The sequence below is a fragment of the Cuculus canorus genome, chromosome 21, assembly GCF_017976375.1.
Source record: "Cuculus canorus isolate bCucCan1 chromosome 21, bCucCan1.pri, whole genome shotgun sequence".
NCBI classification, from domain to species: domain Eukaryota; kingdom Metazoa; phylum Chordata; class Aves; order Cuculiformes; family Cuculidae; genus Cuculus; species Cuculus canorus.
The window spans coordinates 5,156,734-5,172,026 of NC_071421.1; positions in this window are offsets into that span (position 1 = coordinate 5,156,734).

Here is a 15,293-nt window from a genome sequence, read left to right on the forward strand (position 1 = left end):
TCCTGACAAGAACAGAGAGGAGGAAAACTGATCTGCAGCAGGGAACAGACTACCGCACTGCCCACGAGGGGAATTTATACTGAGATATCCTGTAATTAAATGGCCATCTTTTCATACTCGTTTTTGAACAGCCAAAAAATCATTACCCCAGGCAGTGAAGTTGGTGCTGGCAGGGAAGCGGGAACAAAACTAAAACCGAGAGACCATTTCACAGACTGCAAACAGAAAATACCATTTAATAAAAGTGAAGGAGAAACCAGCAGCAGTAATAATCAATTGTGTCACAGCAGTACTTACAAGCTGGCTAGCAGATGAGAACTCAGGGTGGACTAGCTTTTCCCAAGGCCCATGAGCTACTAAAGTTATTCTATCAACACATGCAAGATGTGGATTTTATACTGCCTGGAAATAATGGAAGAGAAAGAAAATTCTGCAAAAAATCAGCCTGTGCCTAACTGAGTTGGTGCCTGATTCCCACAGACATAAATACTTGCGGAGGCATCTCATGCCAAGCTTCCTGCGCAGTTCAGTAGCAGGGCATGGAGAGTCAATTCTGATATTTGGTCTAAAAAGTTTCTCATAGCCTCAGAATTCAATGAGGCCCCTGAAGTTGCTGGTTGCCACCTAGCACTGCAATAAGCTGACTTAATAAATTATAATCCTGGAGACTGAGAAAGTGAATGCTTGATGCTCATATTGGCTTTCTTCTGGCAAGTTCTGTCAAAAGACAAGGCTGCTGTGATTTCAGTCCTTAGCACCTGATGTGAACAATGCCAAAAATGCTGTCCCCGTTTCCTTGCCCAGACACCTTCCACCTCCAAAAGGCCACTGGGCATCAGCCAGCCAGGTGCAGCGGTGTCTTGAGAACGCCGCGATACCTGACCTCAGGCTCCACAGATGCTCCTCCTGTCCACAATTCCCCTTTTGCCTGTGCAGGACTAAGCCAGCCTGAAGGCTGAGTGGACTTCATCCATGTCACTGCAGTTTCCAGCTGCCTGTAACTCACTGAGTTACTGATCCACTTTAGGAAGCCTGGTGTTATCTGAAAAGACAGATGCCTCCTGAGAAGCTGGTCCAGCTGTCCTCTCATGCCCCATCTCCTTGCGTGCTTGAGGGCTGAGGTAGCACAAAGGTAAGCAATGATTTTCAAGAGAACCACCAACGTATGTGAAAAAGTTCAGAGAGAGGACTTCTCCTTGGAAAGAAAAAATCTTCCATGGAATAGAAGAATATAGAATGACACAAAGATACTGGAGAGAGCTCATATGAGCCTATACTCTCCCTCAGACCCTGTACAGTCCCTCAAAACAAGTGTTTACTACTCAACCCTGAAGTCTGCCAAGGAAAGGTTTCAAATCCCTCCCGTGGCAACAGCAAGTGCAGACAGCTAAGCCAGACACATGAATAAATCAGCATGAGCATAACTGCTCAGCCAACGCTGTGCCCCTCAGGCTGGTACCACTGAGTTCCACTTTCCCTGCAAAACCAGACAGCAGCAGGAACCAACTGAGAGGCTGAGAAGGCTGGAGACCAGCTGTGCATCCAGGGCTTTCAAAGTTGTGTGAGATCCAGGCTAAGTCCTGGGGTAGCTCTTCAGTGCAGATTTCCCTACAACTCCGAGTTTTGAAACTGTAAAAATGTTACCTGAAGTAAATTCTGCCAAAGCTGTGTTCCCACAGAAAGAGCTTCAGATGTGACAAACTCTGAGGCCTTGTAAAATGAAGTTAATATGGCCTCACGTTCAGCTAATCAAAAGTCCCAGACAGCTCTATTCTCAAATACACCATGCAAAACTACAGTGCTTCAGAAAATCATCTTGTGCCAGGGGAGAAAATCATCCCTGGGCCTTTGAGAGGCAGCTCCTGACAGCAATTCCATGACAAGTACTGCAGTGACTGATCACAGTCAGGTCCAGATGTTTCAGGTGAACGGGACAGTGAGCATCTAAACATGCCTCCAGATCCTAAACATAGGAACACTGCCAAAGGAAGCGGCTGTTTAATGAATGGAGGAAAAACACGTACAGGGCTTCCTGGCTTCTAAGGTGAGACAGTGCAGTCATCTAACATAGCAGTGGTTATTCCTGCGTCACGAACTAGGAGAGCAAACGAACATAATACTGCTTCCTGTGATCTTCGAAGACATTGCTTCCCACTGCCCTTATTTCTCAAACACCAGCTGCCTCTGCAGAGCCCTGAGAGATTACTTGGATGCTTGCTGTTCCATGGCTAAATCCAATCCTCTAGTACTGAGGGACTTGGAAGACTGGGGGAAGCAAATGCAGCAGAGGAAAAGGTGTTGTTTCCTCATTTCAAGTCAAATAGCGTGACTGACATCGAAAGACAAGCACACAGACGGAGCAAGCAGAGCATGGAGTGGAGCAGGCGGAAGAGCTTGGCTGCCGTGAAACAGGAAAAATATAATCTTGCCAGGGGAAAAATAGCAGGCAGAGAAACCTCATGCAGTGGGGCAAGATGCTTTCTTCAGTGAGGGCATGCATTCCTCCTTCCCACACTGTCTACAGCTACGTGGTTGTTTTATATGCTGTTTGCAAAGATGGACTCCAGCTGTTACAGAATGCTCAGGTATGTTTCTCTAGCAGCCAAAAAATCACAGGACTTGCCCACTTAACCCTGCACTGACTTCTGAAGGACAGCTAATGCAACTCTACAGTGTTTGAAAAGCACTCAGATCTGAGCTCAAATTGTCTAGGTAGATCAAGAAAAATTCTGAGGTAAAGATACTGGTTGACAGCTTTGCTCCTCTGGCATTAACAGAGCTCTCAAAACAATGGGTAATCATCATTGGTGTGGGGCTGGTCTCACGCTATGAAATACGACCCCTCTAGGAGCACCACAAAGCTCAGGATGCAAAGCTCCCATCTCTGAACTCGTATCTGGGTGTGTGCGCACACACATGCATTTATTAGAGATCACACACACACAATTTATACATAATGTATGTATGCACACTCACAGTGATCATCTGTAAATACCTGTATGGTTTCTGTTCAACTACACAGCTGCAGAATCCAATAGCGTGTGATTTTCACATACACCAGCCCATGTCTCCCACTGCATGCGTTGTTCATGTATGTATTTACACATACGACTACACAAATTCCAGGGCAACCCCCTGCACTGGACACGATCATCCCTTTGGGGGGAAGAATATGACAGCACACAAGTAACAGATGCGGGTCACATTACTCTGCCTTCCCCTGGAAAAAAACTCCCACTGCCATGGGAAAAACAGCACAAGAACTGTGTAGGTCAGAATCTTTTCCCCTTGCTTCTCTCTTCAGACCTGTTAGCCTGGCTCTCAAAAATTGAACTGGCTCACAAAGCTACCACCTCGCTCCCTCTCACATCCTTGGTAGCTGCAGCACGTCGGCTGGGCTGGCTCCAAGTCTGTGACTTCACTGGAGCAGCTGTTTGTGCTGGGAAGAGAATGTGGTTATAATTCAGATACATCAAGAGCCAAAGCTAGGAAACACGGTGCTGTGTTCTCTCCAAGCAAAGATGCTGTGCATGTTATACGCACAGCCAACACACTTTTCTTGGGTAAGCCTGGCTCCAAAGAGCTAAGAGGAAAAAAGGGGATGGCTGAATAACACACGTCTAGCATGTATCTCTTGACTGACGTGAAGTCAAAGCAGGGAAGACAAACTGGGGGCGAAGATCTCTGTAGTAGATGACACAAAGACAAGGATGAGCCCATCAGGAACTCCCTACAGTGAAGAGAGTAAGGCTAATGAAAAGCCTCCCATGAACCTACCACAGCCTCATTCAGCAAGCAGCTTGGCCTTGTGAAGTGATTAGGAGACTTTTCAGCTTCCAGAACAACAATGTCATTTAGAGAGAGCAGTTTGGGGTTGCACACCTGCCACGTTGACTGGAAGGCCTGGGGAGTCATTTGCCAGCTTAGAAAAGGCTATTTGCCTGTGCTATTCCCTCCAGCACAATCTCCAACAAGAGGATCTTCCCTCCAAAACCATTCTTTGTCAAGGGAGGACTGAAAAGCAACCTCAGCATAAGAATCATATCCATCTCCTGCTGGAGTTTCCACATAATCCTCCACTGTTATATCCTTTCTTAAACAAAGTTTAAATCCTTTCCTTACCCGCAGAACCAGACTGCAGCTTCCAGCAACCACCACTAAGTTTGAAATGAAGCCTTTGTTTTTTAAAGAAGGGGAACCCAGACTTCATCTTTCACATCAAAACCACAGCAGACAAGATAGTCTGAGCTGAGAGCACAGGATCTGCCTTTGGAAGTCAGAGCCTAACTGCTTGTCTCTGCTTCCATCTCCCTTTCATTTCTTCCTTCTTCTTCCATGATTCCTCTTCCTCTACATGCAATTTAACACTCTTTTAGAACTGTATTCATCTCCCAACTGAGATTCATCTCCTAACTTGCTGAGGCTGGAGTAGACAGTAAATTCCCAAGGCTCTCCCCCCGACTCAGGAAGAGGGAGAAGCCAAGAAATGTGCTGAAGAATAGGTTTTAACAGCATTAGCACCAGCAAATTCATTAACCCCACCTGCAATAGGCTCCCTGCCCATATATACATCCAAACACATTTTCTACTCGCCCCTGTTCAACTAAAAAATATTTCTCACCATTTCTCTTCTTCTGCAATTGCCCATAACCTCAATTTTTTTCTAACAAAGAGGCTATTACTCCACTAATCTAGATAAACAGTAAAGCCAGCCCAAATCACTCCCAAAAGAAGAGCTACTGCTCAGACATAAAAGAGTTAGTATGATACATCAAAATGGACAAATCTTCCCTCTGGCTAAATCCCTCACCAAATACACAGAACCTCAACTCCTGCCTTGCAGAAAAAGGATTGAAGGCCATGTCAGGGCCAACAATCGCATCAATCAGAACCTGTATATTAAAATGTCTATAGCACTTCAGAAAAAAAAACCGAACACAAACATAGCAAGCAGCTGTGCTAAACTTTTCCTTACCACCTCAATGGAATAATATGCCTTTCCTAACCATTTCAAATCAACCCCCCTTCAAAGAAGTCTTAGATCCCCGATTGTTCTTTCTTTCGAGGAGAAACTAGGGGTAAGCAAGGTACCATCTAAACGCATTGCCTTTTACAAACACTGCCTTCATCTCTCTTATTTTTAAGGCAGAAACATCAACTCTGTTTCTGCTCAAAAGAACTAGAAATGTTCAAACCAAACAGTGTCTTTCAGTCTAGATCTAGGCTCACTTTTGCCAGAATTCCACCCTAAACCTCTTCTTTCTTTCCCCGGGGAACAAAAAAACCCAAGCCCACTAAAATACAGGGCAAGAGTTCTGTGCTACACAGACACTTTATTCCTCAGCTTCTTTGCTCTACTGCTTCTCTCACAGAAATCTTCATAAAGCGATAACCAGCAAAACACCCTTTGCTCTTGTGCGGTTTTGTGTGGGCTGTGTCAAGCACTTCGATTTGAGGCAAGATTGCTATTGTTTCATAGAGAAATTTAACTTTGTCTTTTAAAAGAGTGGGATGCTTACCTGGGCTTCCTGCTTCTCACTTCTGTTAGTGAAATCCACAACACTGAAGTTTCTGCAGGAGTCATGACTAAACCTTGAACAATAGAGTGAATCTGCAGAAAGAAAACACAGCATTTGAATACAGTTTTCAACAAAACACAATTAAACAGAAGCACTACAAAGAAGGAGAAAGATTATGCCGACACAGCACTGTACTCTACCTCAGAAAAATCTGCATTTCAGAGATTGGCAGAGCTATAACCTGGCTGTACAAAACCAAAAGCTCAGGTGTTTGTATGAAACTACTTTTTGGATTAAGAGGTTACCGGACTGCTGAGCATAAGTGATTACATATGTGCCTTTTCCACACCTGCTGGACATATTGCCACCTGTTTTTATCTACTAACAGCAAGGCCCATTGCTTGTTGATCCTCCAAGCAGTGTGCAAAAAAAGTCCACTACGAATTGCTGATCTATCCTGGAGGCACCGGGCCTGCTGGCAAGTGAAGGGAGACACGGTGGATGCTATAGTCCCCTAATTTCAAACTGGGCACAGTGTGAGTATTGCCAGTAACTTCCACCGGCCACCAAACCGCTGCAAGAACTCACCTGGCTTCAGCGATGCTCAGCTTTACTGGCAAGGCAAATAAAATAATTTGGCTGTACGCAGAGTTAACTTGGTACAAGGATATTGGATCTAACCTGGATTTTGACCTGGATGTCAAGGCACTCACAGCACAGAGTATTTAATGGCTTTAGCCAAGCTTGGAGCCTCCTTGGCTAACAACTAAAACCAAAAGAAGAAATTTTGGGGGATCAAAATGAAAATACTTCGGGTACACCTCTGTGAGGCAGGTAAAAGGGAAACAGTCTTGCCACAGCATGTGTTTATCTGAAGTGGCAAGAGTGATACAGAGCCATGGAGCAGCCTGCAAATTAAAAGATCATTGCATATAATCTAAATGTTTGGCTGGTATCCCCTGAGGCCTGGTAGGAAGAATCTCTGAGGAAAGGAAGATATTTTGTTTGATGCCTGTTAGCAAGGAGGAAACTGAGCCAGGGAGCACGGCTGGAAGAATTATTCTTGCTGAAGTCTGATTACTCTAACTTGTCTGTTAGCCTCTGCTTAGCAGCACTGTAATGACCCTAAATTGCAGCTGACAGATTGGTGCTGAGAGTTTGTCTCATTGAGGCTACCGCATGCGGATGGGCCATTACTCTTTCGATTTTGGTCTCTGATGCCTGTTAACATACATTAGGCTTTTCCATATGGTGCTTTTTAGCCTGGTGTCCAGGGCAGCTGCTTGGGCCTTTGTCCCCACCCACACACTCAGGCCCTGTCTAATGAAAATAGATGACAGCCCTAGCTCAGTAATGGGACACAGATGGACCAAATGTTTTTTCTCTTTGAACCATATTTTCATTTAAGATAGTCTCCAAAGACTGTAAGGTTTTTATTCTTGTATCACTGTAATATTCCCCCTAATATACTGCAATCTTCAGACAGGTGAGGAATCCAAAGCAGCAAACTTCCAGTTTAACTGGATCTCGAAGCCTACAGACCAATGTCCCATTAGTAGTGCTGTTCTGCTGATGGCCTTGACAGTTGCTCACATGTTCTCTCGCCCTCCTCCTCTCCTATCTCACCTCTTCTGCTCGTACTGAAAGATCCTGAGCATGGGAAGCAGCATTTTTCTGGGCAGACCTTCTGTTAAAAGAAGGCCTGACAGGCTGTCAAACCAGCCTGAGAGGGACCGCACTGCCTCCTGCAATGCAGACAGTGATGATAAATTAAACAACTGGCTTACTGTTACGAAAGCCTTGCGCAGAAACAGCAAAAGGAGCCTCCACAGCCACACATGAGAACAGGACTGAGGGGGCTGCGCAGTGGGCATGGCAATCAAGGGCCATCTTCCAGCACAACTCTTCTTTCTTCAAGTTATTCTCCTTGTTAATATTTGTATTCTAAGAACAAATGGGTACAAGCAGAGTCCAAATTTGAAAGAAGAGTGAAACACTTCCACACAATTTGTGTGAAAACAAAGCTCATCTTTCACATGACACCAGTATAGATGTCACCATACACACACCAACAAATGTGCAGAGTTAAGGTACGCAGTAAGGAAGCGTCTGCTGCAAGATGGGAGCCACCTGTGTCTTGGGTCAAGTGTCCTTTGCCAGAAGTTGCCACTCACAAGCCTACAGCCCAGTAGGGTTTTGGAAACAGCATTTCAGACACCTTTTACGCTCACTTGCCCTGGTAGCCAGCCTGGGGCATCTCACACGCAATTACACACTAGACAGGAATCAGTTGCAGCCTGCATTGCCAAAGTGATCTGGAAAGCCACACAGAACCAACTCCCCTTGCTGACTGCTGTGGGGACCCACTTGTCCTGCAGTACACCCTCTAGGAGATGGAGTTCCCTTGCTTTCTGCATCTGTGCCCTGCCCATGGAAGTTCCTGAGGGCTGTTTCCAAATATCCAAAGCACTCCTTGTTATTTACGGTTTCTTCCCTCGTGCTACGTCTTTTCAAATAATTTGTAAATAATCACCTTAATGCCAGGGCAGTGTCTGCCCATGACATCTCATTTACCAGGCAATCTATCTTCCCGGAAAGGTGAAGCCCAGTTAACGTTTCTGAGGGACAGGGCAAGTGTCTGTATGCGTACATGTGAAAATGGGATGGGACTCAGGAAAACAATTCTCCTCAAATCTCTCAGCTTTCATTACAATTCTTCTTTTAACTGCCAGCTCTGATTTATGGCCTGCCATTCAGCAGCTAGGAATGCCTGCAGCCAGAACTGACCAGCTGTCAGAACAGGGCTTACAGAAACAGGACACACATTAACCTGCCTCTCCACCTGCCTAGATCCCGCAACTGATACCAGAGCTGACAAAAGACAGGCTGTTCTTGGCACATCGTTCCACTGAGAAAGCATTTCTTGCTGGTCCAAGGTAGAGGCACCCAGAACTGTGTGAGCATTCCCCAGGCGCAGTAATTTGGACATGGCCATACCTCGTGTCCAAAGAAGACTTCCTGGATTGTGGTCTCATTCCCCCCAGCAGAATCTCTGACAGATTGGCTGGGACTTTAGTTATCTCCTGTTAAGTAGGAATGATCACTCTTGGTTGGTGGATAAGAATGCTGGCAAAGGTGGATCACCTCACAAAGACTCCTCAGGAAAACTGCTAGTTAAGTCAAAGAGGAAGCAACTACTTATCTGAAAAGAATACAGACATACTCACAGGCAAAACATTTCTCCTTACAGCAGTAACACTCAGGAATTTTGTTATAACCAGTCACAGTCATAAAATAACAAGAAGACTGACAAAATGCAAGCCTGCCTGTGACTACATGGTTAAAGGGAGGACATTTCCACACCTCACTCTGGGTTTTTGTGCCCTCTTGCACAGCTTCTGAGTCACATGCTATTTAGAGAGCTCTGCAGCATGGAGACATTCTCACTCTTATTCTGGAATGGAGCAAAAGGCCCTGAGTGGCGTTTCTTTCCTGTTCTGCTTCTAGCCCACTCTACCACGGCATGACAAGCTGCCTTCCAGCACTGAACAGGGTTCAGTTATCCTTTTCGGAAGAGCAATCATAAGGCACTTTCCAGCCCGCTGACTCTCAGCAGTGGGTAAATTCATCAGTTCACAGATGAAGATGAGCATTGTTTGCAAGCCAATATTTTAGAACATAAAGACAGTTGTTTGCTCCCCGTGGTTCTGGGCTCCTAAAGTGTAAATCCATGGCTCTTTAGGCAGCTGCAGCTCCCTCTCTGTGCACCTGCACCTAAGCTTCTGGCAGGGCACCTCTCGCCATGGGACTGATTTACCTCCGAGTAGATCAGCAGCACAAGGCCAAGGACAGAGGCAGAGCTCTTGGAGCAAATGAGGCTTGTGTGGAGACATGTCCTAACCTCTGGTTTCACTCTGAGCAGTGAAGTCCCTGCACAGTCTTGTCCCAGCTGGAAGAGTTAAAAGCTCTGTATTAAATATTATCGCAGAAATATTCTCCTTTCCCTTTCTCTATTAATGAAGTTGCTGCCTGTGCTAGGTTCAGCAGACCTGTGCACCCAGAGCCATCTAAACAATCTGCTCTTGTTCAAATACACAAACAAAGTCACAGCAAAATCAACCAAATTTTAAGACTCTTCCTTCCATACAACAGTGACCGAAGCTACACCGTCTCGAATGACGGACTCCTGGACAATTTCTGGAATGTAGAAGCCAGGAGCGGGCAGGTTTCCACAGCCATAAATCCTTGGCTTTTTCCTCTCTGATAAGAAGGGACTAAAATACACCAGCCAAGCACGCGCCAGTGAAATGGAAGACGGTTTTAACAGCAGACTTATCTAACCAGCAAACAATCTTATAATAGGAAGTTGGCCTGCCTTCAAGCCCAACAAGGTCCCAGCTATAAAGGTTGCTTACCTTTTTTGTTTTTACGCTAAACATTAATTGGTTTAAAACAGGAGTCCCCCAGGTCCCTATGGTACTGTTAGAACAGAAGTTCCTCATTCCCAGCTGAATGCCCCGAGGGAAACAGCGTGCTCTGGCAGAGCTTCTTATTCCCTTGAGCACTGTGGTCCTGCTAGACAGCAGCCCTTACTCAGCCGAGCCTGCTGCTTCAGGCTAAGGCATTCGCTAGGGAGGTGGAAGGAACGGATTTGAATTGTTCAGATTTCCTTCACCTCCCAAACGCTTCCTCTGAGACTTTCTATGAGCCCTACATAATTTTAACAAGCGGCAAGCAGACATGCTGGAAGGTTTGAATTAAGTTTCAAACAGCTCTGGCAGAGCTCCTATCTTAAGGGACTGCAATGCTGGCTTTTTTTCATCTGGTACATCCCTCCCAAGGCTGCAAAATGAGATACGACTGTAAGAGTGAGGGCTCAGCCAGCTCTAAAGGCGCTGCAGTCAGCAAAGAGCAGCAGACAGATCTGACGTGCCTGTTAGAAGGTGGCTCAGGTAGTTAGGCTGATCTCCCTTTGCGTGGAATACAGCTGCTCCTCAGTAGTCCAGGTTACAGGCTAATAGCTTCCAGTCTCTGCTTGTGTTCCCAGGCTTCTGCAAAGGGCTTATTCACACAAGTTGATTAACAGCAGCGTGCTGTTCTCCATTAGCTCCTGCCTTGTTTACGTGACACAGGCCCTCTGACTCCCAAATATTTCCTGCTTTAAAGGCTCAGTGATTATTATGAAATAAAAAGCAGCTTGAACCATAACCAATATCCCACAGTAACACTCTGTCAGAATCTTTACTCTGAAAGTTCTCCCTATGCTGATGAGTCCCAGTTTGCTGTGTGTTTCTGGATAACTGATTTTTACCTACCTGCACTTCATCATCCACTGCCTTAGTGATAACTCCTTATGAATCTCTGAAGAGCAACTAAACCTCTTAAATCCTTGTTGGAACAGCAGAGAGCACCTTCTGGTTTTTCATCTCTCAGGCATTTACAGCTTACAGACCTTCACACTACAGTTAAAAGCACAACACATTAACACTGCTTGCCCTTCTGACCTAGTCTACAAAAACTACAGTGCTTTGGCAGCTCCCTCTCGCTCCCTCCCCTCAAGCCCCTGCAAGTCCTATCAGGGCTCAGCAAAGACAGGAGAAATCCACTGTATAAGACTTCCTCCCAATTCTCCGAGAGGTCATCTGTACTCAGGATTTCCTGTGTTGCACATATCTTACATGAAGCTACTGTACATTCTGAATGGACAAGGTAATAGCTTCTTTCACCGAGCAGTCTCCATGGAGTATAAAATGCATTTAGAGCCTGCTGTTGCTGAGGGGGTTGTGAATGCAGAAGCTCAGAGAAGCAACTGAAGTTAAATCTTCAAAGCCCACTGCACAAGTAAGGGAGGCTTTCAGAGCTCAGAGAACAAGGTCACTGAACAAACAATTTACAGTGAGTAACAAATAAGACAGTGAACAAATGCCTTATTTCACCCACGTTATTCTACTCAACAAAACCTAGCATGGCAGCCACAGTGTGGGGCATCATGGTTAGAACAAGACACAAAGCAATGTCTCTTTGAACAGTATCTCCCACCACCAAGCCCAATGCATAGGGCAAATCTCCTAGTCCATACTGCCAAGGATTAATGAAAGCAGTATCTCTGCATCACAGGGATGTTGTTGAGTTTGTTGCTATCATCTAAACCACCAACTTCTCAGATGAAGGTAGTCAAAAATAAGCATCTCATCAGAACACATTCTGTGAACCACTATAGTAATCTATGACTAAGAGCAACGGCAGAATTTACTCGACTCAGTGGAGAAAAAGATTCCCTTTAGTGCAAACCCAGTTACTGTTTCCTTGCTTGTAACACTTGCATCTGGCTGCTTATATGCCCTCAAGCTCAGAACAGGTTTTTTTTGAAATAAATGAACTCATTGTTTTGCACATACACGTTCAGTGTTTCTGAGCAGAGCCAAATGCAATAACAACATAAGACTTAAGACACCCTGTGCAACCTTATACTTCATTCTCCCTGTAATTCTGGGTTTAACCTTAATTTTCTGTAGCTGGGATTGATGCTAAAGGTGCCTCACAGGCCACACATTGTTTGAGAATGGCAGGCATAGGACCACCAGACCAGGCAGGACTGCTCTGTTCCCACTAAATGTCACTCCATTTGCCAGCGACTTGTGGACAGACATCATCTCTGTGAAGTCTGCTTAGATTGCAACTCTCTCCTTTGTCCCAGGCTGAAAATACACACCATGAAGTATTGCTTCCCTGCTAGCTTACCTGTCAGTATATAATATAACAAGATCGCTAGTAAAAGTACATACAAACAAGTCACCATGCATGGTACTAAATTTCACATTAATATCTCCCCAGGTCCCCTGTTGTATCTGTCCACATATGTGCATGCTTTGGTCTTAGAGTAAATGAGACTTAGTCTGTTTTCATAGAGGAATAAGCTACCACGGGCTACTTCATATTTATGATGGGACAGGATATGCACACACAGTTACCCCAGGTACTGAATACACTGCAGGTTCACAGCTGAGCTTATCCCTGTGGTAATTTCTTCACTTGCCTGGAGTTTGATGTATAAACAAGAGCCAGCTTGGGGTTTAAAAAGAGAAAGGGAAAAAAAATATATACACAGTGAATGCCACTGGACCGTACATTGAATTAGGTAAGGTCAGTGCTGTGTTCGCTAGCTGACTTTAAGAGTTTACCTTCTGGCCAATTTTTATTTTACTTTTTAATGCATCTTTTCCACTTTTTAAAGCTCACAGGTGTCATCCACTTGCCCATACACACACACAACTATTCTGAACTGGGAAAAGATTTTAAGAGGCATTGGCCATTGCATCTAAAAAAGAAATAGTGTGCTCTCACTCCCTTCTACTTGACAGAAACCATTATAAGACTCACAATTCTACTGTGGGTGTCTAAATAGAAAATGCCCATATATGACAAGTTATTTATAACCCTTTGCCAAGCCCCTCCCACTGAATCTGATTTATCACGCTATGCTCCTTAATATTAAATACCGTCATTAGGCAGGATCTCACATTGCTTCAGCCTCAGCACACTGACCTGCCACGGAAACTGCAACATAAAATCGAACTCCAACGCTGATTCCAGTGCTGATTAAAGGAGCTGCCTCAACTGCGCTGGCCCCTCTCCACAGCACGTGCGCTGGCGGTGCAGCCTTCCTGCCTGGTGCTCGGCCAGGCTGCCGCAGGCTGCACTAGCAGGAACCAGCTGTGGGGATGAAAGAAGAATTCAACTTCCAAATTTACTTCCAGCCTTGAGAGGAGCTGGACTGCTCTCTCCTCCAGGGACCACTAAATAATACAGCAGACAGTTTGCTTGGCGGGCAGTCTCTGTTAGGGGCGATCGCTACGTCCCTGTGCTGTAGGGTTTCTCATTCGCACCTACATGTTATTATCACAGATCAGATTTAATGGGTAACTCTTTTGAGAACACTTCTAAAGTAGAATCATAGGGTAGAACCATGGAATCATTAAGGCTGGAAAAGACCTGTGAGATTATCAAGTCCAACCGTCAGCTCAACACGCCCATGCCTACTAAACCATGTCCCAGAGTGCCATGTCTACACGTTTTTTGAACCCCTCCAGGGATGGAGACTCCACCACTGCCCCAGGCAGCTTCTACCAGGGCTTCACCACTTTTTCAGTAAAAGAATTTTCCCCAATATCCAATCTAACCCTCGCCTGGCACAACTTGAGGCCATTTCCTTTTATCCTAGCACTTGTTATCTGGGAGAAGAGACCAGCACTCACCTCACAACTCCCTTTCAGGAGCTGTACAGAGCAATAAGGTCTTCCCTCAACCTCCTCTTCTCCAGACTAAACAGCCCCAGGTGTTACCATAACACCTGAGCTCCAGATCCTTCCCCAGCTCTGTTCCACTTCTCCAGACACGCTCCAGCCCTTCAATGTCCTTCTTGTACTGAAGGACACAAAACTGAACCTAGGATTCGAGGGTGCAGCCTCACCAGCACCAAGTACAGGGGTCGATCCTTTCCCTGCTCCTGCTGGCCACACCAGCATCCTGTTGGTCTCCTACTGCTACACAGATCTTAATAAAAATAATGACGATTATTAGTGCTAACACAGCTCTTGTCACACACATACCTTAAGAAAAAATATAAGAAGACATAAAGACTCTCACCCCATTTTACAGACAGGGAAACTGAGGTATTGAAAGAGAGGTAATGATAAGAAGTGAACGCCAGCAGTGAAATGAGGCATAAAACCAGGTCTCCCGCATCCTATCTGGGAGCTCCAGGCAACACAGCGGGAAAGCTCCATATCCCATTACCCATACACTCAGTCGCTGAGCTCCCCCAGCAAGGATCTTATTTTTCATTATGGAGTGAAAAATAAAACAAGCCATGGGGCTCTAACTCTAGAAACACACAGCCAGAAAATTCTGTGGTAAACGACGCAGTGAAAATGCAGCCTGACAGAGAGCAAAGTGGCAGCAGCAAGCCAGCCCGTCTAGGTGCCGGAGCGATTGGATCTCTCATCATTCAGGGAGAGCGGGAGAGTTGGAAGTGTTACTTCAACTGTAAGAGAACAGGCTGGGTGCTGATTAATCCAAAATGCTGCCGTTGAGATGACAGACCTCATGGTCACTGGCCTCCAAAAACAAAATGGAAAGGTTTAAAAGCAAACCACTACGAATAACTACCTGCTAGGTCTCACCAGCTGTCAGGAGACAGGCTCAGGAACATACAGCCGAAGTCTGCTATTTCACATGGTCACTCCCAGCAAGGTAGTACAGCACCAAAACTCAGCTTGTTAATACTAAGAATAAAAGCAAATAGAGCAACTGAATTTCATACCTTTTCTTTTCACCAGCATGCAAACCCAAAGCCTCAGCAGTCTTCTTTAGATAGAAATATCCCCACTGAACTCAGACACGTCTGCCTTTCATACCTTTACACTACCTATCAGCTCTGAAGCTAAATTCAAAAACCTCCTCATCAAGCCAAAAGAAATAAAACAACAGGCCTTACGACTCTCCAAAAAGCAAAGGGCACCCAAGAAGCCGAGTAAGAAAAATCAGGTGTTTCAGTTTTGTTTTCTTAATCAAGATGACAAGGCACCAAGTAACCATGTGAGAACCAGAGCAGAGTCAGCTGTTGGCCCTGGGATAACACCTTAATCCAAGCAGTTTCAAACGCAGCCCCAGAGCACCCGGGGAACTGCTTTGGAGATCACAGAACACTTTGGGCTGGAAGGGACCTTTACAGGTCATCCAGTCAAACCCCACTGCGTGAGCAGAGACATCTTT